Genomic DNA, 27,039 nt, shown 5'->3' with positions numbered 1-27,039 from the left:
CATTTCACCCTAAGTTTTTCTCTATTGTAATCCTTATGACATTATGCAGTATCCTTCTCTTTTCTTCTCTTCTTCCTTCTTTGGACTACGGACTCTTTGAAGGGCAGAAACTGCCTTACTGCTGTAGGCCTAGTACGCTGCCTCGCATGTGACAAACTCCCACCGCACGTGCATGTTTGTTTCACAAGGACGTACCAAGTTTGTTGGAGCAGACAGAGATGGGCAAGGGAAGACCACTGCCACTGACTCAGGGACCTTCTAAGCACCTGACATGGGAGCCTAGCCTGAGAGGACAGCTCTGAAAGTGAGGACAGCAGAGATTGCGTGGACATCTGTCTCACTGGAAAGGTGATGAGTCTACTCCCCAAAGGCCCACCTTTGACTGAGAAATAGGGAACACCAACAAACAAATCAGTTCTGCCTCTGCCCTGGAGACTGTGTGATGTAATAGGACTTGCAATCAGTTACTAGGCTAGTAACGTAGCCTCACTGAGCCTCCGTTTCCTCTTCTGTAAAGTGGGAATGGTGATTGTCTACCTGGCAGATTCCATCCCTAGCATATATTTAGTGCTCAGGACATACGGGTCCCCTCTCTGTCTTCTACCTTGCACTGCTACAATTCTGTCTCCTTCTGAGCCCTGAGTCTTTAAAGTCACATGCGAGGGACTCCAGGCCAGGGTGGCCCAGAAACGCTCAGTCCTGGCTGCTGCCTTAGCCCCAAGCCCAGATGCCCACTCACCTAGCTCCTCTGTTTTTTTGAGTCTCCTTTCCCAACCAGCCTGGAGAGATTTCTGCCAATCTCCCTGTTCACCTGCCACGCCCCTGCAGCTGACACTTGCTGAGCCCTCCTGGCCTGGTCATGTGACCTGACACCTGTGGCCTTGTCCCTGCTCAGATTTCTCCTCGATGACCCTGCTTGTACACCAGGCCAGATTCTGGCCACATCCCTACCCACCAGCCTGACTGGTTGCGGGGGAGGCCAACTGGTTCTAGGGGGCCAACTTACAATTCTACAACTTAGGGAGGCGCTGAAGATGGGACCTTATCGGGGGTCGGTTTCCGCGCTCCCTTCCTCTCCTTTCCAAAACCAATCGCTTTTGGCACTCTACCACGTGGTATTGGTGGGAGTGTACATTGCTGTTGTCCTTTGGAAGGGCAATCTGGTAGACTGTTAAAATTTTAAATTGTATTTGTATTAGTCATTTATTTCTGCTTTAACAAATCATCCCATAACTTAGTGGCTTAAAACAATAATTAACATTTATTATCTCACACAGTTTCTGTGGGTCAGGAATTCAGAAGTGGTTTCGCTGGGTTCTAGCTCAGGGTCTCTCATGAGAAGTCAAAACGCCAATTGGGGCTGCTGCCATCTAAAAGCTTGACTGGGGCTGGAAGATTTCATCCACCACTCATGTGGTTCACAAGTTGGTGTTGCCTGTTGGCCAGAAGCCTCGGTTACTTGCCACGTGGACCTCTCCACTGGACTGCTAGAGTGTCCTCACAGCATAGCAGTTGGTTTCCCTCAAAGTAAGTGATACAAGAAAGGGGTAAGCTGCAATGTCTTTTAAGACCAAGTTTCAGAAATCACTGTCTATTGGGACGTCCCTGGTGGTCCATTGGTTAAAACTCTGCACTCCCAATGCAGGGGGCCTGGGTTCGATCCCTGGTCGGGGAACTAAGATCCTACATACTGCAGCTAGAGAAGTCCGCACGCCGTGATGAAGAGCCTGTGCAGCCTAAATAAATAAATAAATAAATAAAGCACGTTCCATCATTTCCATAATATCCTACTGGTTACACAGGTCAGCCCGACTGGTCAGAATTATTGGGAGCCATCGTGGAGGCTGGCTACTGCAGAATCAGTCAGGGTTCTTAATTACAAGTAACAGAAGCTAAGTGGACTGATTTCAGCAGAAGGAGAACTGATAGAAAAGACAAGGAGGAACTCGCAGAATCACTAGCGGGGTTGGGGGACCAGGCTAAGAAAACAGGCAGGAGGCCAGGTTGGGCACTACTGCCGAAAGCACGCCATGGGAACAAGCCAGGCCTGGTGCCCCTGCCCTGGCTGATAAGAACTTTGGGGTGTCCTGCTTCTTCAGGTGCTTACTCCAGATTCAGAGTCTGAGGCTGAGCCCAGTCACACGCCCACGTGTTGGAGATGGGAAGGGTTAGGATCTGGACCATTTGTCTTCTGTAAGGGGAGGTGAGCTCTGTTTCCCACCAAGATGCTTATTTCCCCCAAACATGGGAACATACTTCAGATGCAGAACAGTTGTGAAAGAATGGCAGATGTCTGCTGCAGAGATACTCATGAGCTTTGACCCAGGGATTTTTACCTCTGGGAATTTATCCTATAGGTAAATAGAAACATGAACAAGTGTATGTTTAAAGGGATACTTGTTATTGCATTGTTTGTTTGAGCAAAAATAATGGAAACGATCAGGATGTCTATCAGCAGGGGGTCAGTTAAGTGCATTATGATACATCCATGTAAATAATCACTGCTAGGCAGCCAATGAAAAGTGTGTGGAGGGCCCCATGACGTATTCTTGGAAAAAGGCCAGGAGCAGAGCAGCATGCACAGTACTGCTCAGGTGTTTTGTTTTGTTTTACATGAGAGATATAAAGCCATGTCTCTGCGTATGTCAACTAAGCTGCATGAGGTCAGTGGCCAAGTAGATTTTGGGTCAAACTGCTTGTATCCTCAGCTCTTGGTGGTGCTGAGAACTAAGAAGTACATCATGCTTGTTATTTATACAACATTTTGGAGAAAGCCATACAAGAAACTGTCACCGGTGGGTTACTTGAAAGGGGAGAGAACCTAAGGGTCCTGGGTAGGTCTGGGGGGGATTTAAATTTTTTCCTTTATATGTTTTTGAACTCTAAAAAAATTTCAAACTGTAAACATGCACTGCTTCACCATTGTAAAGCAATTATACTCCAATAAAGATGTTAAAAAAATAAAACAAACAAAAAAACATGCACTGCTTTACTACTGCAACTGTTAATAACAGTTACTAAAAAAGAGAGGAGACTCTCTGACCAGAAAGAAAGTGAGAAGAGCAGTTGAACATGCATGTGGAAACTCTTTAGGACAGTGAAAGTATGAAATCCTAAATATGCAAGACTCAGGAGAAAACGAATAACATTTTGGGTCACATCGTGGGGCATTCACCTGTATTCCAAGATAGTTTTTATGATTTAATTTTCTTGGTATACATCTGGAGGTTGGAAATTAAAAAAAAAATTTTAAATATGCAAGTACTTTTATAATAAAAATGTTTTCAAACACAAAAATTGATCTGTTTCCATAGTTATCATCTGAGCAGCTTTTCCTTGATGTTTGCTGTGCTCTCTGGCTCGCTCTCTTCCCACACCCTCTTCCTTGTGTTTTCTCTTTGCTTTTCAGCTGTGTACCCAACACTATTATTTTGGGTACCAATCTGAGCGGTACTGCCCTCTCCACTGATGAATCCATCCACCTTTTTTATCCACTTTCAAATTTCTGCGTCCTCCCTTCTTCATCACCTACTCTTTCCTAATCTTCTGTTCTCCCTGCTCCATAGACACCTCTGATCCCCAGCCCCAGACTCCTTGATAACTGCAGATTTGGCATTGCCAATCAATCTCTTCCTCCCTCTGTTCTGAGACTGGTTCCTGCTTCTACCCGGTCCTACCTGTAACTTCTCTCTGTCCACCAGCTACACCTTTTCTTCCCAAGAGCCTGCCTTAACTCCATACTTTTCCTCTCTGCAGTTGCTGGTAATCACTGCAGTTGCAGTGATTCCCCAGGATTTCAAAAATCTCCTCTGTATGGGTGACTCTCAGATTTTTAGCTCTGACCCCCTCTAATCTCCTTCATTTCAAACTGCCTTTTTAAATTTTTGGATGATTGTATTAGTTTTCTAGGTCTGCTGTAACAAAGTACCGCCAACAGGGTGGCTTAACAGACATTCATTGTCTCACAGTTCTGGATGATAGAAGCCCAAGATCAAGGTGTTGGCCAGGTTGGTTCCTTCAGAGGGCTGTGAGGAAGAATCTGTTCTATGCCTCTCTCCCAGCCGCTAGTGGTTTGCTGGCAATCTTTGGTGTTCCTTGGGGTGTAGAAATATCACCTGGTTTCCTATCTTCATCTTCACATGGAGTTCTCTCTCTATGCATGCATGTCTGTGTATAAATATACTCTTTTTATAAGGACATCTGTCATATTGAATTTTGGCCCACCCTAATGACTTCATTTTAGCTTAACTACCTCAAAACCCTATCTACAAATAAGGTCACATCCTGGGGTACATTCTGAGGTTAGCAGGCCAGCATATCTTTTGAGGGGACACAATTCAATCTATAACGATGATGTTCCAGTCACTATTGCTGTGTAACAAATTATCCCAATATTTAGTGGCTTAAAACAACTATTTTATTATACTCATGGATTTGGTGCATCAGGAATTCAGACAAGGCACAGTGAGGATGCTTGTCTCTGCTTCATGATGTCTTGGGCTTGGATGCCTGGGTATGACTCGACAGCTAGGGCTGGCATCATCTGGTGGCAATTTTCACTCAAGTGTATGACTGTTGATGCTGGGGCTTTAGTTGGGGCTATTGATGGGGCTAGTTACTTGGGCCTCTCCTTGTTGTTTGGGTTTCCTTGCAGGATGGCACCCTCAGGGCATTTGGACTTAACCATACATCAGCTCTTGCTTCAAAAGAGGCTGTGAGCAAACAAGCTCTATAGCCTTTATGGTCTAGCATTGGAGTCATCTCATTTCACTTCCACCATGGTCTATTGGTTATAAGGGCTTGAGGGGAGGGGAATTAGCCTACCTCTAGAGAGGGTAGTGGCAAGGTTCTATAGGAGTATGTTGAACAGATGTTGTTGAACAGATGTTGTTGTATTTTCTTTAGAAAAATACATCTGTCACAGTCGATCAACCTGTGTTCCTTACAAATTAAATTTATTTTGAGCTAAACTCTTACTCCTCCCTCCCCCTAATGATCTATTATTTTCAACTTCTCTGCTTCTATCAATGTTACAATAAAGCTGAAACTTTGTTATTATCCCTGACTAGGGCAGGCAGAGTCTACTGCTGTAATTTTACAACTACTATTTGATGAAACATAGGAGGGTCAGAGTGAATAAAAGAAGAAAAGCGCCCTTCCTGAGGAGTAGGTAATCAAGAATTTATTTGATTTTATAGGCATTTTTTGAGTATCTACTGTGTACCTGGACAATGCCAGCTGCTGAGGATGCAAAGTTGAGTAATGCAGTATGTGTAATGGTTAAAAGCATGGGATTCCGTTAGCTTTTATCATCACCACCATCATCATGCCTTAAATTTGTTTCCTGCTCTCTGAAAGCTTATACTTTAGGGCTAAAATTATGGCTAAGGCACTCTGGAAAATGGTTTGGCACTTTCTGACAAAGTTAAACAAACATTTGCCACATAACCATCCATTTCATTCCTAGGTATTTACCCAAGTGAAATAAAAACCTTTGTTCACACAAATACCAGCATGTGAACATAGCAGCTTTATTCATAATCTCCCCAAATGGAAACAATCCAAATGTTCCTCAACTGGGGAATGGATGAACAAATATAGTGCATACATACAAGGAAATACTACTCAGCAATAAAAAAGAAGAAAGTACTGAAACATGCAACAGTGTGGCTGAATCTCAAATGTATGATGCTAAGTGAAAGCAGCCAGTCTCAAAAGGCTGTATGCTCTATGGTTTTATCTATATGACATCATGAAGCAAAATTATAAGGAGAGAAAACAGAACAATGTTTTCAGGGGCTGGAAGTAGGTGTTAGGGCTGACTACAAAGGATCATTGGGGGAACTTTTGTGGGCAATAGGACTATTCTGTACCTTGATTTTAGTAGTAGTTATACACACCTGTATAAATGTGTCAAAAGTTGCAAAGCTGCATACTAAAAATACTAAATTTACTATAGGTAAATTATACCATATATATAATTTTGTATATGTATATTTTATACATATATAAAATTACCAGCACAGGTGGCATAGCGTCAGAGATGTGGCATGATAAGCCACATCAATAACACATGATTTAGGCTTTTAAAGATGAGCGGGAGTCATGCAGGTTGGTGAGCAATGGCGTAAGTGTTGGGAATGGCATCATGACAAGAGGGAACAGCATGTGCAAAGGCTAAAACAAATTAGCATATTTGAGGACCTTCATACATGGGCATATCCGGAGCATTAAATTAAGGGGACAGAGGAAGGGGAGGGGAGCAATGTGGGTGATTCTAGAGTTCAGCAGAATGGGACTGTGAAGGATCTGTTCAAGATTCTGTGTTTATAACAAGCTTCCAAGTGAGGCTGATACTGCTGGTCCGTTGATCACTTTGAGCAGCAAGAGACAGCATAAAGGTCAAGGGAGAACGTATTTCTGAAAGTAGGGAGTGGTCAATCACAATGAAGACGGGAAAACACTAAGTCAAGATGAGGACTGAAAAATTCCAGTTATCTACCTGTAGGTTGATGTGTCCTTAGAGCAAGCAATTGGTGGATGGGTCAGTATAGAAGCCACACTAGAATGGTCGATGATTGCTTGCCCGGTGTGGGAATCAGGAAAGTGCTTATACACACCTCTTTTGTGCTGTTTGGCTTTGAAAGGGAACAGAGAGGTAGGGAGGTTGTTGGAGGGGGAATTGGAGTTTTTAACATTAACTTTTAAGATGAAAGACATTTGAGTATTTTTAAAAGCTAATGGGAAGGATCCCATAAATAAGAAAGAGGTTGGAGGCACAAGGAAAGAACGGGATGACCTGAGAAGAGTAGAGCTGCCAGATGTACCAAATAAAAATACAGGGTACCCGGACTTCCCTGGTGGCGCAGTGGTTAAGAATCCATCTGCCAATGTAGGGGACACAGGTTCGAGGCCTGGTCCAGGCAGATCCCACATGCCGCGGAGCAGCTAAACCCGTGCGCCACAACTACTGAAGCCCAGGCGCCTAGAGCCTGTGCTCCACAACAAGAGAAGCCACCGCAGTGAGAAGCCCACGCACCGCAATGAAGAGTAGCCCCTGCTCGCCACAACCAGAGAAAGCCCGCGCGCAGCAACGAAGACCAAACGCAGCCAAAAATAAAGTTAAATAAATAAATAAAATATAGAAAAAAAATACAGGGCGCTCACTTAAATTTGAATTTCAGGAAAACGATGAATAATCTTTTAGTGTAAGTTATGTCCCTGATATCGCTGGTGGCCTGTATTTCATTTGGCAACCCCCAATTGGGAGATTTTTAGGTCAAAGAATTATAGTCCCGGATGCACTAGGACGGAGCTGGAGCTCTAAAGTCCTCCCCTGCTGTCACATTCCAAGAATCTAGAATGAATTCTCAGTTTTTCCGGAATCGTTAACAAGCAGACAAACTGCTTTGAACCTCAGCTTTTGTCACTTCCCTATTTTCTCTAGGATGGCAAACGGGCAGGAAAACGCTGGATGAAAACCTGTTTAAAAGTTCTGGTGTGGAAAATCAGCTCCTAAATGATGCAGAGCTTTTTGAACTGCCAATGGGCTCTGGATTGGGCGCAGAAGACGGTGAGTCACACGGCGCTTGGCCCAGCTCCAGCTCTGAACACCAACTCTACTCAACTCAAGGGCAGGCAGGGAGCGCCGGCCAAAGGACTCGTAGGCGCTTGCGCCCTGCCGCGGCCCCGCCCTCCTCCAGCCTGACATCCGGGGCTCGGGCAGGGGCGTGCCCGGGAAAGAAGGGAGGGAGGCTGCGGAAAGGAAGGATGTCGTGGGAGGCTGGAGAAAATGGGAGGGAGGGGAGGCGGGGCGAGGGCAGAGCAGGGGGCGTGGCGGAACGAGCACGCTGTCACGTGACGTGCGTGGGGACGTGTCGGCCATCTTGTGTTGTTGAGGCTGAGGACTGACTTGGGTTCTGAGAGACTCCCTGTCCCGGACCGCAGGTAACCAGTGACTCGGTCTCGCTCCCCAGCCCGGCTCCGCTCCGCGCCCCGGCTCCGCCGTTCCGCCTGGGTCTCCCGGGCCTGCCGCCCGCGCTCGCCTCCCCGCCGCTCTGGCCTGACCCGGCCCAGCCGCATGGACACCCCCAGGCCGCCCGGCAGTCGCCGCGGCCGGCTCGGGCGTCAGGCGAAGGGACAGTTCAGGTGCGGGGTCGGAGTGACTCCCCGGCCGGGGGCAAGCCGGGCCCGGGCGCGTCTCGGCTGCCGAGCTGGAGAGCCCCTTCTTCCGGGGCCCGTTGGCATCGCAGTGGGAGCCGAGGAAGGGAAGAGGGTGGTGGGATGGCCAGTGTCAGGCCGGCTTGCTTAGGGCCAGAGGGCTCGCCTTCTACTACCTGGTCCTCGGGGCCAGCCACCCGCCCAGCCTCGGGGTGCCCGGGGTAACAGCTGCTGCGGCCAGACAGCTGTTCCTGCCCGCGCTCCTCCCCACACCTGGCCTCTGGGAGATGCGCCCTTGCCTTCCTCGCCGAGCATCTGCACTGGGGAGATTCCTTCCGTGGCGAGAGGACTGGGTCTGGACCAGGCCTGAAGCCAGGTGGATCCATGATCGGAACCTGGGACGGAGGTTGGGAAGGTAGAACCCATGGCAGCTTTGGGACCCGAACATTCACATTAGGTTGAAATGGGCATTAGCCTTAACTGACAGTATTTCTCCACGAAGCACTCAGAATATTTCAGTTTTGTGGCTGAAACATAAACCAAGCGACCAGAGAAGGGGGGGCGTCAAGAAAGCAGGTTGTGTGACTGTGTTTGGGAAGCAGTAACGTTGCTTTGCATTTATCTACCACTGTTGTTTTTGTTTAAATTTTTTCTTTCCTTGAAAGAGCACTTAAGCACACCTAATTTCTCTGTAAGAAAGGTAAGTATTTCAGTTTAACTTGCAAGAAATTGAGGAAGGGGCCAGAACCTGTGAGCAAATTCTTATCCAGTGTTGTATACCTTGGATTATACTTAGTCAATGTTAAATACCTTGGATTATAGGCAGTTTTGATTCCCAGTTTGTATGCATGGAAGATATTCTTTCCTTACATAGTATTTCCTTTTTAGAATCTAGTGATTTTCTAGATTAAAAAAAAATTGTCATCCTTTCTGAACTTTCATCTTTCTAATATTTGCAGCTCTGGCCTTTCAGAGTTTGTCTGTTTTGGTTAGAACACAAAGCGTTGTCTCATTTGTTGGTGTTTTTATGTGTTTTAACTAGTGTAGCAGCTTTCAGAGTGCTCAAATTGGAATATGTACTTTCCTGTTACATCAAATGTTACCTCAGTAGAAGACACTAGAAAAAAAAAGTAAAAGTGGTATATATCTGGAGAAATGACACACAGTCTTTTTGACATTTACTACTGGGGAATACAATGGTGATGGTGGTGATTCACTAGAAAAGAAAGGACTTTGAACCTTTTCTATACCGGACAAAGCATTTTTGGATTTTGAGACTGAAGAGGGAGAAGGGACTATATGCTTCCATTCATTTATTCTTTCATTTGTGCATTTGTTTGAAGAATATCGAGATCCTACTACACTGGTGGGTGCTGGGAGCAAAACAGACCAAAAATTCCTGTTTCCATGAAGCTCATTCCTAGACAGATAAATACATACTTAGGTAGGATATATAGTGTAGTGATAAGTGATGTGGGAAAAAAATGAGACAGGGTAATAGGATAATAGGGAGCTGGGGGAGGGGTTAATTTTAGGAGGAGTGCCCTGGGAATGCCATGGGGAGAAGCTAATATTTGAGGGAAGACCTGACACAGGTAAAGGATCTATTCCTGTGGCTCTCTGGAGGAGGAATGCTCCAGGCTAGGGAAGCGAGGGCAAAGACCCTGAGGCAGAAACTGAAGTAGGAGCGGATCGTGTGTGGCTGGGAAGAGTATGGAGGCTAAGCCTAGCCAGAGAGGCATGATCACTAGGGAACCTAGTAGGAAGTGTGTACCCAGCTCACTGGTTCTAAGATGAGTGGGGTTATTCAGTTGCCCTGGAGTCTTCTTCCACACCTCTTTCCTCCAACATGACACCCTTCCCCTCCCCCAATTTGGAAAATTCAGGATGCTCATATAATGTATTTCAGGAAATTGTCATGAAATAGCTTTCTCAAAAGTAAAAGTTTTTAAATGAGATTGATGATAAAAGGATTTTTCAAAAGAAATTGCTTTCTAAGAAGAGGATCTTTGAATTACTTCAGAATATTTGAAAATGTAGGGAAATGAATTTTCTTTGAAATTTAGACACAGGTCATTAAGGAATATAACCTGGAAGAAGTGTATTAACTCACGTTGTTTTTAATGGTAAAGAATTCCTCTTAATGATTTCTGTGTTGTCCAGCCTAGTTTTAAGTTCCTCAGGGACTGTTCAACTAACTTGTTTGTATATCTTTTATAGCATTTTACACGTGTAGAACTTTCTGTGCTGAGTTTTTTATTCCTCAGCTTTGACCTTTCAGACTAGTTCTTCAATTAATTTTATACTAGTAGACTTTTTCTTGGAAAAAATTTATGATTTTCTTTCAGCTTATCTCCATATTCTTATTACTGAGCTTTCATAAATGTCCTCTTTCATTTTAATTCATCTGAGGAATTTAATATTTTGGCTTTGAAATGCTTTTGTTGGTGAGTTGCATATATGAAAAAGAATTTGTCTTGGCTTGCCTGAAAATCATGAGAAGTTAGGAATTGCAACTTCAGGGTGTGAGTGGAGCTCCTTGGCCAAGAGGAGGCATAGTGATGCTAGTGAGGAGATAGTGTTTTAACGAATTGCATTTCTCTCTCTTGTTCCTTTGGTGAGTTTTTGAAATCACAGTTCCAAATTATAATGTGTTTGATGTCATATCAGCTCATTTGTTCTCATGACTCTGCGTTTTAGTATTCCATATGTCTATATTTTTGTTGACCCTCACACTGGAAGATGACACTATTGATAGTGATTGCTATCTGGGAGAACCATTTTGGGTGACCAGATTATTACTGTCCTGTTTATCCTTGCCCTTCTAAAGGATCTTTGATTTGTTCCATTTTTTAAGACTGACTTCATTTGCCATTCTCTGTTAGCCCCTGACGACTAAATTTTCAGTACTGTTTTATTCTATTTCTTATAGATTATAGTGGGACCAGTCTCATTAGGTTGAATCTGCAGCCTATGTTGGTGTTAATCCAGGTATATTAGAGGCAAGTTCGATGTCTGTTTTCTTCAGCAGTTCTAATAGACTTAACATTATTTGGTGATTGTTGTAAAACTCTGAACCCAAGTTTTTTTTTCGTCCTTAACCCCCACTAGGATTTTATGGTGATTAAGTCCTAATATTTCCATTCATTTTTAATGCCCTGAAGAATTGCATGTCTTTAAAAATATAAGTAGATTTTTATTCCACAGTCAAGTACTTATAGTTAGACTCCTAATATTTCTTGACCAGGATAGCATTTTATCATTTTTTATGCTCTCAGATAACTGAGAAATATATTAGATTAATTATATAGGAATACAGAATGATACCTTTGTTGGATTGCCCATAATTTTATTTGAGGTTGAGGGAGAAGAGGGGAGAGGTTTGAAAAACAAAAGGATATTCTCTTTTTTAAAAATAAATTTATTTATTTTATTTATTTATTTTTGGCTGAGTTGGGTCTTCGTTGCTGCGCTCATTGTGGTGGCGTTCTCATTGTGTGCGTTCTCTTCGCTGCTGCGTTCTCATTGTGGTGGCTTCTCTTGTTGCGGAGTACGGGCTCTAGGCGCGCGGGCTCTAGGCACGTGGGCTTCAGTGTTTGTGGCACGCAGGCTCGGTAGTTGTGGCTTACGGTCTCTAGAGTGCAGGCTTAGTAGTTGTGGTGTACGGGCTTAGTTCCTCTGCGGCATGTGGGATCTTCCCGGACCAGGGATCCAACCCGTGTCCCCTGCATTGGCAGGCGGATTCGCAACCACTGCACCACCAGGGAAGCCCCAAGAATATTCTCTTAAGTGGCCAAAATTAATTTTATAAAAATAGTTTCAAAGTATGATACACTTCCTTACCTCAAGTAATTAAGGAACACAATTTTATATTTTCTTGGTAACTACAGAGTTTCATTGAAATTGAACTTTATTTATAGTTATAATAATAGGAGATACCCTAGAGCTTATTCTCTTGAGTTAGGCCCAGAGAAGAGTTTTTATTACCTAGTTCTCCCCTCTTTTGCTTCTGCTTGCTCTTATAAAAAGTAGAGTGCAGGACTTCGCTGGTGGCATAGTGGTTAGGAATCCGCCTGCCAATGCTTGGGGACGTGGGTTCAAGCCCTGGTCCGGGAAGATCCCACCTGCTGCAGAGCGGCTAAGCCCACGTGCCACAACTACTGAGCCTGCGCTCTAGAGCCCACGAGCCTAGAGCCTGTGCTCGCTGCAACTAGAGAAAACCCACGAGCAACAACGAAGACCCAACGCAGCCAAAAAATAAAAAGTAGAGTGCAGTGGATAAAGTTGGATGACCTTTTGGACATTGTAACATGGCTCCTTTTTTGAAAAATTAAATCAGAGGTGGAAGTGGCTTTTTCAAGTTGCTTTCTTGCTGTTAGTAAAATTGTCAACTTTAATTTTTAGTTACTGTTTTTTGACTTTTTAGTAGCAGCCTTCAAAGCATCATTTGATTTTAGCTAAGAAATCACTTAGAGCTGTTGTTTCAGTCCACTCCTTGTCACTTGAAATGTCACCATCTTGTGGATTTTTAAGATATTGTCTCATCAGAGCATTAAAAGAAGGTTGTGATTTTGCAGCTGAAAGCACATCTGGAGCTTTGCTCCTAGGACGTTTTGGCACTGGTCACACCTTGGGGCTCATTGATTATTTGCATAAGATACATGCTGTATTGCCGTCTTGCTAGCTGTCATTTTTCTATCAGATACGTTAAAAAAGTTAATACCAAATCCCTGTAATGTAGTTTTGGATGAAAACCCTAAATAATCATTTCCTGAAACCCTATGGTGGTGCTCATTTTTTAGTTTCATCAGAATCACTTAGAACTTCGGTTAAAAATATATATTTTTCAGTCCCATTCCAGAGCTACTGAGAGACGCTTTAGATGTTAGGACAGGGTATATAGATTATAAGCATATCAGGTGATTCTAATATTTTAACCAGGTTTGGAATCCATTTCTTGTAAAGCATATTCATGATAAAAATTACGTTTCTAACGTTTCCTAAGAGATTGCTGAGTTATTTACTTTAATACTTTTATTATTTGCAGTGTTAAAAGGACCTGAATAAAGTCTGCTCAAACCTCCTGCTGTGAACCAGCAGAACTTTTGAACAGGTGAGTTTTGAAGGGAAGCACAAAGCCTGAGGGCTTATGCAAACAGATAATTTTTGCTTTTAAGGCTCCGGTTATTTTTGTCCTATTATTTCTCCTGAAGTTATAGATAGAAACAACTTCTCTGGTACCACTCAGATCCCTTATGAACCGTGAGAATAATCATACCCTTTCTGCATTGATCCTGGTGTGAATTTGTGTCTTAAATTGTCATAATGATTTTTTGATGGTATGAAACAGGAAGAGGAGTGCTTTGAGGGGAAGGGTAAGGAGGTACCTGAAGGCACCCAAGAGCAGCTGGCTTCATGAAGGACATGAACCAGAAACCCCATGGGAAGCATTCAGGAGACACGGTGGTCCAGAGAGCACTTTTCTCCTTGCTGGCTAGTAGGTGTCATCTCTTGTCTCTTTATATCTTGCTTTAGTTGTCTTTCCACACTCTGGTCTTTTCTGCTTTAACAAAAACAGAAGAAAATTGCTACTTCATTCTTGGAGCCACATAGAAACTCAAGCTCTAGTGCCACTAGCCAACTGGTTATTAGCTCAGTGTCCCCACTTCAGATTCCTGGGAGGGAAAATTTGATTGGTTGAACTTGGTCCAAATTTCCATTATTGGTCCAGTTAGTGTGGCCATGGGGTTGGGGTCTTGAAAGGTCCCACTCCTAAGAGTGGGGGCAGGTCTCAGAGGAGGTGGAATGTAGCCTTTTTGAGGCAGAATCCCACAGAAGCTTCTAGATGTTTTTCCTTTTCCTAGAAAAATGCCTGTATTCTTGTCAGTTTCAATTTCCATGTCCTGAAGAGTTAAAATATATGTGTATCTTTTCGGTGAATGAGGCCTAGTAGGTCTCACCAAGCATTCTTGGAACTTCCTAGTGCAGTGTTTAACAAACCTTCTTGATTTGGGGGTTCAGAGGACCATCTAGGGTAAAGGCTTAGTAAATGAACATAAGCAAATAAGACACTTAGTTTGTGGAAAAATTCATTATTTATTTTTCATTGATTGCTGTTAAAATTTTAATTTCTGTGTACTTTTTACAGTATTAAGTAACACTTGATTATGAGGAAGCCATAGAGAATTTGAAGGGTAGGACTTCTATATATGAATCTATATTCACATTATTTGAGTGGTAGCAGGGACTTTCACTTTTGGGAAAGGATCAGGGAGACAGTATAAACTTTTGTATTACATGTTTTTGTATACTAGAATTATTAGGTAATATTGAGGCAAACTTTTAAAAAAATTATTTATTTTTGGCTGTGTTGGATCTTCCTTGCTGGGTGCGTGCTTTCTCTAGTGGCGGCCAGCTCCTCATTGCGTTGGCTTTTCTTGTAGCGGAGCATGGGCTCTAGGCACACGGGCTTCTGTAGTTGTGGCTCGCGGGCTCTAGAGCGCAGGCTCAGTAGTTGTGGTGCACAGGCTTTGTTGCTCCGCGGCATGTGGGAACTTCCCAGATCAGGGCTTGAACCCTTGTATCCTGCATTGGCAGGCAGATTCTTAACCACTGCGCCACCAGGGAAGCCCTGCAAACTTTTTTTTTTAATGGAGCATTTTGAAGTTCTCTTTATTTTTGTTTGTAGCTTGTATGTACTTGGTAGCATCTAATTGCTTAAGTCATTTTTTATAACTCACATCTTGTTATGTTAGTATATCAGTGTATCCAGATTTGACGCAAAGCATAGGAATTATTAAAGTGATCTATTATAGAATGATGTATGGAATGACAGACCACAGATGTGACCTCCTATGATTTTTTTTTTTCCAGCCAAGGTTTCTTTAGCAGATTGCAGCTAAATTGATTTATAAGGTGGAAGAGTCCTTTCTCATGTTGTACATATTCTTTAATCTGGATGTTGAGGTAAAGCATATGTAGGGCTTTGTGAGGCTTAAAAAGATTTCCACACAATCAGTGTAAAACTTTCACAGGCTCTGGGCATCCCTCTCTGGAAAAGATTGGCTTGTGGTGAGATTATCAAATGATATGGTAATGTTTATGGCATTGTAATTTTTCCTTGAATAGTTAAGTGGTTGCTAATTTTATTCTCCTTTCACCAAAAGGGGGGGAAAAAAGAGAAACATTTATATATTGTTCAGAAGCAGTGGGGAGAATGGCAGTAACAGTAATAGCTTTTTCTTGTAGTGATATTGTGGCCAGTATGTTCTTTGGGAACAAAGCTCCTTTTATTCTAGTTGTCCTGAACCTGGAGGAAGTCTTGGGAGCTCTGGCCACTTCAGTATTGGTCCTTTGCTTGCAGAGACTGACAAAGAATTGGCAGAGGTACTGTCTTGGTACTTAATAATTGGCAAATCATGGCTCAGTCCTTGAAGAGATGGTTACATCCAGATTTCATGATTAGCCCCTTGGGAACTGAGATGTTGTTACCCAAATCGTGGCCAGTTGAGTAACTGGATGAAGCCATCTTGCAAGATCAGTGGGTCAGAGAGCCTTAATTCATGTTCTGGAATCTGACACTCTTTATGTAATCTTTCATATTACTTCTGTCATTGTTAATGAAGTTTCTGATAGTGTGTTATGAGAAGATATACTCTTCCTCAACTAGAGAGCTCACTGTATTGCTTAAGTGAGTGATGCAGAGGGGTAGAAGTTGGAGGATAGTGGAAAAGAGAAGGAGATTGGAAAAAGGAGAAAAAGGACTTCCACAAAATGAATTCCCCTGAAAATTGCAAGGAAATGGGGGGAAAAAAAAAAGGTAACCATGCAGTTTTGAGCACTATGTCAGTATGTAGAGAAAAAGCTTGTGGCTATTAAGCAGAGAAATGTAGGTTTAATTTTCTGTCATTTACTACCTGTAACTTTAGATAAATAAGTTAACCTCTTGGAGGCTTATTTTCCTTACTGTAAAGTATATCCCATGGTGATTTGGGAATTAAAAGTAAAATGCCCAATACAATGCCTGGCACATAGTAAATAAATGGTAGCGGTTACGATTGTTATTGCTATGTAAATAGATACATTTTGATTGTAAAGTGTCATCTTTATAATTTGAATAGAGGCCTTGGTGGGTTCTGTTTTTAAGTCTTCTGTCTTTTTTTTTGTTTTCAATCCAACAAATATTTGAATACCTTCTTCGTTCCAGGTGCTGGGCTAGCCATAGTGGTGAGCAAAACACCTATCTTCATGGGACTTACATCCTAGTGGTAGAGGCAGTCAGAAGTCATATAAGTAAATTTCAAAATGTGGAAAGTTTCTCTGTCCTTGGAAAAGATACATTTTGAAAACCCTAGATATTCTTTGAATAAGTGTCCTATTTGGATCTTGGTGTTCTTGTTGTTAGGGATATTTTATGCCTCTTGATATGCTTTCCAGGGTATGTGTGTTCGTTTTATGTTAATTTATGTATTTCTTTTATTTGTCATTTTTTCCTCTTTCTCTGAGATAGATGTTCGCAACTTTTTATCTTAGGACTCCTTTACCTTCTTAAGAGTTAGAGGACCCCAAAGAGCTTTTGATTTTTCAGTTATATCTATCTTTATGAGATTGAGAAATTTAAAATGGGTTATTAATTTATTTAAAAATAGCAATAGTTTCTTTACATGTTAACATAAATATATTTTTAATGAAAAATACCTATTTTCTAAAACATTTCTAAAAAAATTTGCTGAGAAGAGTGACACTGTTTTACCTTTTCACAAATTGCTTTTTATGACTTGCTTTGTAGAAGGCAGCTGGATTCTCACAGCTGCTTCTGCATTCAACCCGTTGCTGTTTATTGTATTAGTTGAAGTCTGTGCAGGAGATTTATCCTCACAGAGATGTGTATGTAGTTGGAAAAGGGAGGAATATTTTAAGAGCTTTTTCAGATTATTGCAGATTTTCTTTGATATTACACTAAAATTAGACAAGTAGTAGTTTATAAAGGTTAGTTGCAATGTGAAATTTGAATTATATCAGTGCACTTTTATATTACATTACATTAAAATCTGTTGGTTTATCTTGTGCATTAAATGGATATTTTATATTATGCAGTATCAAAAAAACACATTCATTAATATCAACACCCATCAGAAAAGCCGTTACTTATTGGAAAGTATAAGTACTAGAAAAACTCGTCAAGCTCATGGTAATGAATAGAAGTTTTCTAAAATTTTAACTTTTGCTTGAAAGCTCAAGTTTTATAATTGGCAACAAGTACTATCAATTGTTTTCCTTAAAGTGACAGTCTTGTTTCATTCATTTTTGAAAAAAAGGTCTGCTATATACCCAGGTCTGGATAATTTAATTGTGTGTCAGCTCTTTCAAATCAATATGATGTTTCATGAGCAGAAGCAGTTAGCTGTCACATAAATGCTTTTCTTTGAGACTTTGGTGTGCAGCTGAAGTGCTTTATGTGTACTTCTCATTTCATCACGTTAAGAATATTAGAAAGCTGTGTACACAGGGACCAGGATTAATAAAAATTAATAGTTTTTACTGCTTTATAAAGGGCATTGTTAAGTAAACCTGGCTTTTTTTCCTCTCTTGTGAATATATGGCACATGGCAGTGAAGACTACTGTAGTTTGGTGCCATTAATTTGAATGGTGCTAAGGTGCCAGCAGTTTTACCCATGATAAGTGCAGTGCCAACATAGTGAAAAATGCAAAGAATATCTTAGTATTAACAGTTTTGCCATCTTGGATATCTTGAAAGTGTTTTGGGGAATTGCTGCTCTGGGGAGTGGAACATTTTTCAGTATTACATTTATATATATTGATATTACGTTGACTTTTTAAAAAGAGTTTTCAAAAAAAAAGGAGTTGTTTGAAATAGAAACTGGAATAAACATATCATTGAGGATTTTTAGATTTCAGTGAGGGTTTTTAATTCTGGGTAGATACAAATTTATTCATAAGTTGCAATCAGTTATAAAATACTCTTCTAAAATGGTCCCATAAAAATAGTCTTCTGCACCAGCGCTGTCCCACAGAATTTTCTGCTGTGATGGAAATGTTCTATAAATCTGCACTGTCAAATACTGCAGCCACTAGCCACATGTGACTGTGGAGCACTTGACGTGTGGTTAGTGTGACTGAGGGAATCGCATTTTTTAAAATGTAAAAAACCTTTACTTTTTTATTACAACTCAAGTCCTCTTATTTTTACAGGTTTTATTTTTAAGAACAGTTTTAGATTCACAGAGAAATTGAGAAGATAGTACAGAGAGCTCCCATGTATACCACACCCAGGTTTTGTATTGTTAACGTCCTACGTTACTGTTGTCCATTTGTTACAATTAGTTAGCCAGTATTGCTTATTAACTAAGTCCATAGTTTATTCAGATTTCCTTAGTTTTCCTGAGTTTATTTTTCTATGTCAGGATCCCATCCAGGACATCCCATTACATTTAGTCAGTTATCCATAGGCTCCTCTTGGCTGTGATAGTTTCTCAGACTTCCCTGTTTTTAACAGTCTTGACAGTTTTGAGGAGTATTGATTAAGCATTCTGTAGAATGCCTCCCTGTTGGAATTTGTGTGATTTTTTTTCTCCTGGTTATGGGTCATGGGTTTTTGGGAGGAAGACCACAGAGGCAAAGTGCCATTTTCATCACATCATATCAAGAGCATATACTGATTTATAACTGTTAATATTGACTGATTATCACTGTTAACATTAACTTTGATACTTGGTTGACTTTCATACTTTGTCAGGTTTGTCCACTGTAAAGTTACTCTCTTCCCTCCCCCACAAGGAACTAGATTTTAAATTTTAATTAATTAAACTTGATATAGACCCATACGGTTAATGGGTACTATGTAAGATGGCACAGTTCTAGAGAGTGTTTCTCAGTTTTAAATATTATCCAAAACTTTATTTAACATCAATTTTAATAGATTTAAAGAAAGGCAGTTTAACATAAAAGAAATATAAAATGTTAGTCTTGAAATGCATTGCTTTTTGAGGGAGGCAGTCTGCTTTTAGTAAGCTTAGTCTTTTTAAAAATTAACTTTCTGAGGTTTAATTTATATACAATAAAATACCTTCATTTTAAGTATACTTGTATTAAGTGTACATCTTGATGAGTTTTGACAAGTGTATATACTTATGGGACCAAAACCACAGTCAAGATAGGTAACATTTTCATCACTCCCAGAACTTTCCTCCTTCTTTTTTGCAGTCATTTCCCCTCTCCCACCACTGATTTGTTTTCTGTGACTATAGATAATTTTGCCTCTTCTACAATTTTATATAAATGGAATTATTCAGTATGTATTCTTTTTGGGTCTGGCTTCTTTTGCTCAGCGTAATATTTGTGATACATCCATGTTGCGGCATGTATCAGTAATTAGGTGTGTTTATTGATGAGGATATTCCAAGGTATGGTCATTATAATGGTGTTTATCCATTTATCTTGCTTTGTGGCTGTTAGGAATAAAGTTGACCTTAGTTTCATGGCAGTGGGTAGTGATTCAGACTGTTTTGGATTGCAGTGTTTATTTCAACACTGTAAATTAGGAATTTACATTCTTTTTAGGATGAGGAGAAAAGCCAACAGAGCATCTATAATTTTTTTGAAGATATTCCATGAAAAGGATAATTAACATAGAAATAAATAGTATTTTGCAAAGTTTCATATAAAAATGTGCGATCCAGAGAGATGTAGACAATTCTGGCTTCCTGGGGTGTGAGGGGAGTTCTTTGTCAGTTCTTTTTTTTTTTTTTTTTTTTTGCGGTACGTGGGCCTCTCACTGTTGTGACCTCTCCTGTTGCGGAGCACAGGCTCCAGATGCACAGGCCCAGCGGCCATGGCTCACAGGCCCAGCCACTCCGTGCCATGTGGGATCTTCCCAGACCCGGGCACGAACCCATGTCCCCTGCATTGGCAGGTGGACTCTCAACTGCTGCGCCACCAGGGAAGTCCTGTCAGTTCTTTAAGATAAATGTTTAGTAATAAAGTGAATAATGGAAGCCTGATTTTGTTCCATGAAGTTTTATCATTAGTAGATATGTTAACAGATCGTATTTTAAAAATTATTTTTAAAAGTTTGCATGTTTAAAAATGAAGACATCTGGTATTGTCATACAGATGGGTGCAGAAGGAAAATGTGTTTTCTGCTATAATAGATGGGAGGAGAATTTCCTTTTATTTTTGTACCTTAAAATTGTTTTTTTAAACTGGGTTAACGTTCCAAAGAAGTTAACTTTCTTTGACATTTATGTTTGGGCTGTAAAAATATTTCAAACGGGAGGTCTTGTGGATGTTAAGATACACATTGTTGTTAAAGTAATTGAAGAATATTACTGCAAATTATGGAAATAGAAAAACATCATTAATCCCACCTCATGAACATTTCTTTATTTTTATGTTCTCTTTGTCTATTTATGACATAGTTGGCCCTCTGTATCCACGGGTTCCATATTCTTGGATGTGGAAGGCTGAGTGTAAAGGATTTGAGCATCCCTGGATTTTGGTATCCACAGAGGGTCTTGGAACCAGTCCCCCTCGGGTACCAAGGGTTGACTGTATGTATAATTATACTTTTGTGTGCAGACATTATTGTACCTGTAGTCTGTTGAGTGAATGTGCTGTTTTTACAAGATTGCTTACTGTCTTATACAATTATAAGTGATGTGCTATATGTGGTTCCCCTCTCATGGTTGGACCTTTTCTTTTCATTGTTTCACTTAGCCTTTTTCTGAAGTTTGAAAAAAATGCATCTGAGACCTGCATATTTTAGCCTAGTGACTGAGTCTTGGTTCATTTGAATGTGGACTTGTTTATGGTCTTAAAAGAGTCGACAGATATACAGATTATTTTATCAAGATAGTGGTACAAAAATTTTTTAATGACAGAAATTTAAGTAGGGAGTGAATTTAATATTTGTTATCAGAAGATTTGCATTTAAAATAGTTTTGTTTCATGTCTATTAAAATATTTTTAATCGTACTTGGTTTTTTTCCCTCTAGCTAAATCATTTATGGTTTATTTTAACCTTTTTAAAATTGAGGTATAAGATATAGTAAATATGTGCACAAATCTGAAGTGTATAGTTGGAAATTTCTTTTTAAAAGATTTATTATTTATTTATTTAATTTATTTTTGGCTGCATCAGATCTTAGTTGCAGTGTGCGGGATCTTCGTTGTGACACGCGGGCTTCTCTCTAGTTGTGGCGTGCGGGTTTTCTCTTCTCTAGTTGTAGTGAGTGGGTTCCAGGGCACGTGGGCTCTGTAGTTTGCAGTGTGTGAGCTCAGTAGTTGTGGCATGTGGGCTTAGTTGCCCTGCAGCACGTGGGATCTTAGTTCCCTGACCAGGGATCGAACCCGCGTCCCTGCATTGTAAGGCACATTCTTTACCACTGGACCACCAGGTAAGTCCTTGGAAAATTTTTTACATGTGCATATAGTTCTGTAGTCACCACCTAAATCAAGATAGTGAGCATTTCTAGCACCCCAAAAGATTCCGTTGTCTTCTTCCCAGTAAGTAGTCCCTACTTCCATGGTGAGCAGTGTTCTGACATCTGTCAAAATTATTTTGCCTGTTGAACATTATAGGAATCATATAGTATATATTCTTTGGTGACTGGCTTCTTTTGCTGGATACAATGTCTGAGATTCATGTAATATTGTTGCAGTTATCAGTAGTTGGTTCTTTTCTTTTTTGTTGGTGAGTATTTTGTTGTGTAAATATACTACAATTAAAAAAATTTATTTTGAGATAATTTCAAACTTACAGAAAAGTTGCAAAAAATTACTTAGACTTTCCATATGCCCTTCACCCAGTTTGGTCACCAGTTCTTTTTTTTGTTTGTTTTTTGTCTTTTTGTGGTATGCGGGCCTCTCACTGCTGTGGCTTCTCCTGCCGTGGAGCACAGGCTCCGGATGTGCAGGCCCAGCAGCCATGGCCCACGGGCCCAGCCGCTCTGCGGCACGCGGGATCCTCCCGGACCGGGGCACGAACCCCCGTCCCCTGCATCGGCAGGCAGACTCTCAACCACTGCGCCACCAGGGAAGCCCACTAGTTTTTTTTTTTTTTGGGTCGCGCAGCATGCTGGGTCTTAGTTCCCCGTCCAGGGATTGAACCTGTGCCCCCTAAAGTGGAAGCATAGAGTCCTAACCACTGGGCCGCCAGGGAATTCCCTGGTCACCAGTTTTTAACATTTCCTTGTATTTACTTTATCTTTCATTTTCTTTTTTCTTTCTCCTTATATGCAATATGTATGTATATAATTTTTGATACAATTTTAAATTTATGTAATTTTTTTCTGTTCCATTTGAGAGTTCATTACAGACCTCATGCTCCTTTTCCTCTAAATATTTTAGTGTTACCTTGTAAGAATAAGAACATTCTTGTACATAATCACAGTAAAAATTTCAGAATCATAAAAAAGTAACATTGATACAATACCATTGTCTAATCCATAGCTCCTATTCAAATTATTCTATTTGTCTCTTTAATGTGTCTTATAGCATATTTTTTGCTGGTTCAGGATGGAGTTAAGCATCATACTTGCACTTAGTTTTTATATCTCTGTAGTCTCCCTTAATCTGGGATGGTTCTTCAGCGTTTGTCTTTTATGACATTGGTATTTTTGGTGACTGTGGTTGATTGATTTTATGTCTGTCCATTTGGGCTTATCTGATTTTTTTTCAAGATTAATTTCAGTTTATGCATTATTGTTAGGAATATAACATAAGTGATGCCGTGTTCTCCTTAGTGTATTACATCAGGAAACACATGGTGTCAGTTTGTCTCATTATTAATGATGTTACCTAACTCAGTAGTAGCCAGATGGAAGAGATGCATAGGGCAAGGTATGTGGGAAGGGATGCAGAGCTTCACAGCTCTTTGGTGTGCCATTGTTTCCACACCTTCACCAACCTTGAAGCTCTCCTGTATTTGTTTATTCATTCATCTGTTGATGGACATTTGTGTTGATAAACATAATAGACAAATGTCAGATTTTGGTAGTTATGAATAAAACTACTATGAATATCTTATACTCTTCTCTTAGTAGAAATTTTCCTTGCATGTATGTCTAGCAGTGGATTGTGCGATCGCTGGATAGGTGTATGTTTAGATGTAATAGATATTACCAAAGTGGTTGAACTAATTTGCAGGAGTGGAGTTATTAATTTTGTGTTATCTTTTTGTTGTTGTTGCGGGGCTGTGCTGCACCCCACGGCTTGTGGGATCTTAGTTCCCCAACCAGGGATTGAACCCTCGTCCTCAACAGTGAAAGAGCAGGGTCCTGACCCCTGGACCGTCGGGGAATTCCCCAGTTTTGTGTTACCTTAATCCAGATTTGGCTAAGATAAAAATGGCTGTTTGTTGGAATGGGCACAGAACTATTTATTTGGTACATGTGAAGAGTGCTAGAGGAGTAGCTCTTTTTTCCGCTTTTGGGAAAATAGAGGTTGGGAAGGTGGAGGCAGATTCAGGTTCCTTGGTGTTCATTCTGTGTTAGTTTTTTTTTTTTTTTTTTTTTTTTTTTTTTTTGCGGTACGCGGGCCTCTCACTGCTGTGGCCTCTCCTGCCGCGGAGCACAGGCTCCGGACGCACAGGCCCAGCGGCCATGGCTCACGGGCCCAGCGCTCCATGGCATGTGGGATCCTCCCGGACTGGGGCACGAACCCGTGTCCCCTGCATCGGCAGGCGGACCCTCAACCACTGCGCCATTAGGGAAGCCCTCTGTGTTAGTCTTTTGACAGACCACATGCATGGTACCGGTTGGACTTCATTCCAGGTTTGCCATAGTTTTTTTCTGGGTAATTTTTACATACCCATGTAAGGGAGATTTGCAGTAGGAGATACTGTTTATAAGAAAGATTCAGGGGGTTTTCAAAGGAGTATGTGTTTTGAATTGTTAGTATAATAGTGGTAGCTAATCAGTATATCAAGACTTCTCCTGGGAAGCAATATCGGGAACACTTTCAGAGTAAAACCTTCATAATTAGCCATTATGCCGGATTTTGATTCTGCTTTGGCTTCTCCTGGCTGTCTTTGTCCAGACAGAACCTACTACGTAGATCCATAGCTTGCTCATGTCGATAGTGATTGCGTGTGCCCAGAAGACATCTGACTCCTCAACACAGTGCCAGGTTGTGTGAGGCCAGGGTCTCCCTTTTCTTTGTTGCAAACCCAGCAGTAAGAAAAGGCTAGGTTGGTTTCTTCTCTTTCTTCACCCTTGAACATGTACTCATGTACACACAGAGTGATAGATGAGGTCCCAAAGAGGAGCTGAGGATGTCAGGAAAACTAGAAAAATATACAGAAAAAAAGAAAAATACTTATATACTAGTAATCAGAGATAAAATAATTGCTAGTGAGGAGTGATTTAGCTTAGTTTTTAAAAAGTTGACAAAAAGGCCAGATTAAATAAAGTTCATTGTCAGGCACAGGATGCAGTTTATTGAAGAAGACCAACTTTCTGGTATTAACTGCAGAAGAAATATATTACTTGAATTCACTTATAAGGAATTTTGAATAGTGGACAAGGTCTGAAATAGCAGGTATGTAGAAATATTCTCTCAGCTGTTTTTAAGTCAACTCTATTTAAAATTTGAGGGTAGACCTTTCTCTGAGGTCCTTATCCTTAGAATTGGAGTAGCCAAAGGAGAATAGAGGCCAAAATAGGGAGGTTGAGAGTGTTACTACCTCTCCATGTGTTAAACTATTCAAAGTATGTTTTTCAGTGATGTTAAGGTAACTGAAGCCCATCTTGCCCTGATAATTTTACCTTCCCTTTATCCCTCTTAGGTTATCAGTACTGTTTTCCTGCACAGTGGTAGGTGAATCAGCAGACAGCATCAGGATCTTCATCCTCTTCCATTCACATGCCTGTTCTGTTTCTTTACTCAGATGACCATTCAGCCTGAAATGCTCCTGTTGTCTCTATGTAATTATTAATATCTCTTTCACACAGACATTTTCTAGCTTAGATGATAGATTAGGTATAGTCACTTTAGCCATTGTTTCTCCTCCTTTTTGCAAAATCTCTTTTCCTCTGAAGTTCATGCTGTCTGACAATACAACTGTCTGTTCCCCTCGTTATCAGATATAGACCCTGGGGCATCATCCTTCATTTTCTTCTTTATTCTCTCTGCCATTATCTGGAAGTTACTTCAGAGTCCATAGGATGACTGATCCAATCTTCCCAGGCTCCTGGTTCCTTGACTTACCTCCATCTCTAATTTGTCTAGTGCTTTCATTTTTATTCCTGCTATACTTGCTTTGTGACATTACCAACATCTCAAATTTGTAAACTATCTTCTGTTTTTACTTCCTTCCTCACTGTGCTTCAATCACACTTTTGCCAGCATCCTCCACTTTGCCCTCTTTTTCTTCCGTTTACTGTGTTGACAAAATCCTAACCCAGGTTCAGTCCTGTTGTCAGCTCTCTCTGCCCTCTACTCAGGCTGCTAAGTTGGAGAAAGAAGCCCACAACCATGCAGATAGGTGCCATCTCCATCTTGATTGGGCCTTCAGAACTAGTGTAGCTAGCTGTAGTGTGGTGTCCTGGATTAGATCCTGGAACAGAACAAGGACATTGTTGGAAAAACTGGTTAAATCCGAGTTTAGTTACTAGTGGTGTACCAATGTTGGTGTCTTAGTTTTGACAAATGTACTGTGGTAATGTAAGTTGTTTATATTAGGGGAAACTGAGGGAACTTTCTGTAATGTCTTTGTAACATTTCTATAAATCCATAATTATTCCTAAATAAAGTTTATTTTTTTAAAAAACAATACTATTGTAGATCACAGCAGCTAACTTTTCTTCATTCTTCTCAAACCTTACCCTGTCATCTGCTCTGTCATTTGCCTACTGCTTTGAGAAAATTGAGGCCATCAATGTGAATTCCCCACAGCTTACTCTTCCTCTCCACCTCCCCAAAGAAAACCCCACAAAAATAAATTTGCACGTATCTTAAGTCATTTGGACATACTTTGCTCTTGTCACAAGTGGATAGGGATAGTTTTTTTCTCCATTTGTTCTCTGAAGCCCCATCCACCCTGCCTTCTCAGAGCTTCATTTCTATCATATTTTTATTAAATTGTTTCTTTACTTTTTAATTCTATTAGTACTTTTCCATTAGGATATTTTCATCTAAAATAAAAGGGGAAATTTTCTTTCTACTCTGCTTCATTTCTCTTCACCTTTTCGCAGCTAAGATTCTAGAAGAAGTTGACTGCATTTGTAGTCTTCCTTTCCTCACCTCCCAACCACTGAAGTCTGGCTCTGTCCCTCACCACACTTCTATAACTGTACTCTTAAGTCAACAATGACTTCACTGTGGGAGTTAATGAAGATTTTTCAGTCTTTCTCTTTTTTGACTTCAATATTTGAAACTTCTGAATTTGTCCAATTTTTTTCTTTGCCAGTGCTATCTTTGTTAACACAAATTAGTAACTTACTAGGAAAAGAATTACTCATAATTCCACCATTCAGAATATGAACATCTGTGGGCATATCTATATGTACCCACTAAGAATGTATTTTAAAATGTGTTTAATATAATTATATTGTCTGTATTCTATAACCTGTCTTGAACACTTAAGATATTGTTGACATTTTTTCATGTTAGTGAATATACTTATTAATCATTACTGCTCTCTTCTCTACTGGTATGTAGATACATACAATCTGTTGGATTTATAACGCCCCTCCTTTCTCTTTAGCTCTTACTGATTCATTCTCTTCCTGGCATCCTGAATGATCTTTCTACAGTGCACATTTCATCCTGGACACTTTCTTGTGTAAATCTTTTCATAGCCTTTCATTGCTCTTGAGATATAAAATACAAAGACTTCTGTGATATGACCATTGCTTTAC

General features: G+C 40.7%; 1 protein-coding gene across 9 annotated transcripts in view; it reads left to right on the top strand.

Moving 5' to 3' along the window:
* The first annotated feature begins 7,880 nt into the window (after positions 1-7,880).
* GIGYF2 (GRB10 interacting GYF protein 2) overlaps positions 7,881-27,039 on the top strand; it is a 126,290-nt gene continuing 107,131 nt past the window's right edge. For 2 of the 9 annotated variants that reach the window (XR_003435184.1, XM_027118204.1), the window contains exons 1-2: positions 7,882-7,947; positions 13,208-13,273. The gene's annotated coding sequence lies outside the window, so the exon portion shown is untranslated. Of the gene's footprint in view, positions 7,948-8,036; positions 8,149-11,128; positions 11,152-13,207; positions 13,274-13,545; positions 13,658-20,598; positions 20,731-27,039 lie in introns of those variants that run through there. The other 7 variants (XM_027118230.1, XM_027118239.1, XM_027118272.1 and 4 more) reach the window with 7 other exon arrangements.

This window comes from Aethalodelphis obliquidens, unplaced genomic scaffold (genome assembly GCF_003676395.1).
Source record: "Aethalodelphis obliquidens isolate GAN/ISIS:26980383/991018 unplaced genomic scaffold, ASM367639v1 scaffold2, whole genome shotgun sequence".
NCBI lineage: Eukaryota > Metazoa > Chordata > Mammalia > Artiodactyla > Delphinidae > Aethalodelphis > Aethalodelphis obliquidens.
This window is presented reverse-complemented; position numbering and strand designations above follow the sequence as displayed.